This window comes from Oncorhynchus tshawytscha, unplaced genomic scaffold, assembly GCF_018296145.1.
Source record: "Oncorhynchus tshawytscha isolate Ot180627B unplaced genomic scaffold, Otsh_v2.0 Un_contig_7103_pilon_pilon, whole genome shotgun sequence".
Classification (NCBI taxonomy): domain Eukaryota; kingdom Metazoa; phylum Chordata; class Actinopteri; order Salmoniformes; family Salmonidae; genus Oncorhynchus; species Oncorhynchus tshawytscha.
The window spans coordinates 102,501-105,000 of NW_024609137.1; the positions used below are offsets into that span (position 1 = coordinate 102,501).

The following is a 2,500-nucleotide window of genomic DNA, read 5'->3' on the forward strand; positions in this document are numbered from 1 at the left end:
CCTGAACAATCTACATACAGATGTAGTGTACATATATAGGTCCGTTGTCATTTCTACCCATCCAGGGGTTTCTAATGCTGAGATGCATATCGAGAAACCCCTGCCCTGGATCTAGATAAATATCGAATCATCTTGAAAAGGAAAGATCACGTCCCGATTAGCAATCGCTTCTTCTTAATTTTTTACAACAGTAGTGCTGCAGTGTTTATACTACCAGGTGTCCTCCAGGTGTTTATACTACCAGGTGTCCTCCAGGTGTTTATACTACCAGGTGTTTAGACTACCAGGTGTTTATACTACCAGGTGTCCTCCAGGTGTTTAGACTACCAGGTGTTTAGACTACCAGGTGTTTAGACTACCAGGTGTCCTCCAGGTGTTTAGACTACCAGGTGTCCTCCAGGTGTTTAGACTACCAGGTGTCCTCCAGGTGTTTAGACAGGTGTTTACCAGGTGTCCTCCAGGTGTTTAGACTACCAGGTGTCCTCCAGGTGTTTAGACTACCAGGTGTCCTCCAGGTGACTACCAGGTTTAGACTACCAGGTGTCCTCCAGGTGTTTAGACTACCAGGTGTCCTCCAGGTGTTTAGACTACCAGGTGTTTAGACTCCAGGTGTTTAGACTACCAGGTGTCCTTTTACTACCAGGTGTCCTCCAGACTACCAGGTGTCCTCCAGGTGTTTAGACTACCAGGTGTTTGACTACCAGGTGTCCTCCAGGTGTTTAGACTACCAGGTTTGTACCCTCCAGGTGTTTAGACTACCAGGTGTCCTCCAGGTGTTTAGACTACCAGGTGTCCTCCAGGTGTTTAGACTACCAGGTGTCCTCCAGGTGTTTAGACTACCAGGTGTCCTCCAGGTGTTTAGACTACCAGGTGTCCTCCAGGTGTTTAGACTACCAGGTGTCCTCCAGGTGTTTAGACTACCAGGTGTCCTCCAGGTGTTTAGACTACCACCAGGTGTTTGACTCCTCCAGGTGTTTAGACTACCAGGTGTCCTCCAGGTGTTTAGACTACCAGGTGTCCTCCAGGTGTTTAGACTACCAGGTGTCCTCCAGGTGTTTAGACTACCCAGGTGTTTCCTCCAGGTGTCCTACTACCAGGTGTCCTCCAGGTGACTACCAGGTGTCCCTCCAGGTGTTTAGGTGTTTACTACCAGGTGTCCTCCAGGTGTTTTACTACCAGGTGTTTATACTACCAGGTGTCCTCCAGGTGTTTATACTACCAGCTCTCAGGTGTTTAGTGTTTGATACCCAGGTGTCCTCCAGGTGCTGTTATTGACACCAGGTGCTCCTCAGGTGTTCTCCAGGTGTGTTATTGATCTACCAGGTGTCCTCCAGGTGTTTATTGACAGATCAGACCAGGTGTCCTCCAGATCAGTGTTTATTGATCTACCTCTCCTCTCCTCTTCAGACTAGCTGTTATTGACCCATCATGTATATCCACGTTCTATGTGCATTATTGATTATGCAGACTAGCTCCTAGCTGTTATTGATCAACTCTCTCTCCTCTCCAGATCAGACTAGCTGTTATTGATCAACCTCAACCTGTCCTCTCCAGATCAGACTAGCTGTTATTGATCAACCTCTCTCCTCTCCTCTCCAGATCAGACTAGCTGTTATTGATCAGCTGTTATTGATCAACCTCTCTCTCCTCTCCAGATCAGACTAGCTGTTATTGATCAACCTCTCTCCTCTCCAGATCAGACTAGCTGTTATTGATCAACCTCCTCCTCTCCTCTCCAGATCAGACTAGCTGTTATGATCAACCTCTCTCCTCTCCAGATCAGACCTGTTATTCTCCTCTCCTCTCCAGATCAGACTAGCTGTTATTGATCAACCTCTCTCCTCTCCAGATCAGACTAGCTGTTATTGATCAACCTCTCTCCTCTCCAGATCAGACTAGCTGTTATTGATCAACCTCTCTCCTCTCCAGATCAGACTAGCTGTTATTGATCAACCTCTCTCCTCTCCAGATCAGACTAGCTGTTATTGATCAACCTCTCTCTCTCCTCTCCAGATCAGACTAGCTGTTATTGATCAACCTCTCTCTCCTCTCCAGATCAGACTAGCTGTTATTGATCAACCTCTCTCCTCTCCTCTCCAGATCAGACTAGCTGTTATTGATCAACCTCTTTCCTCTCCTCTCCAGATCAGACTAGCTGTTATTGATCAACCTCTCTCCTCTCCTCTCCAGATCAGACTAGCTGTTATTGATCAACCTCTCTCCTCTCCAGATCAGACTAGCTGTTATTGATCAACCTCTCTCCTCTCCAGATCAGACTAGCTGTTATTGATCAACCTCTCTCCTCTCCAGATCAGACTAGCTGTTATTGATCAACCTCTCTCCTCTCCAGATCAGACTAGCTGTTATTGATCAACCTCTCTCCTCTCCAGATCAGACTAGCTGTTATTGATCAACCTCTCTCCTCTCCAGATCAGACTAGCTGTTATTGATCAACCTCTCTCCTCTCCAGATCAGACTAGCTGTTATTGATCAACCTCTC

The 2,500-nt window shown here is 46.9% G+C and overlaps 1 protein-coding gene across 1 annotated transcript in view; it reads left to right on the forward strand.

Moving 5' to 3' along the window:
- Nucleotides 1–2,500, forward strand: part of LOC121844326 (casein kinase I) — a gene marked incomplete at its 3' end in the record, with an annotated part of 55,436 nt that overhangs the window by 45,071 nt on the left and 7,865 nt on the right.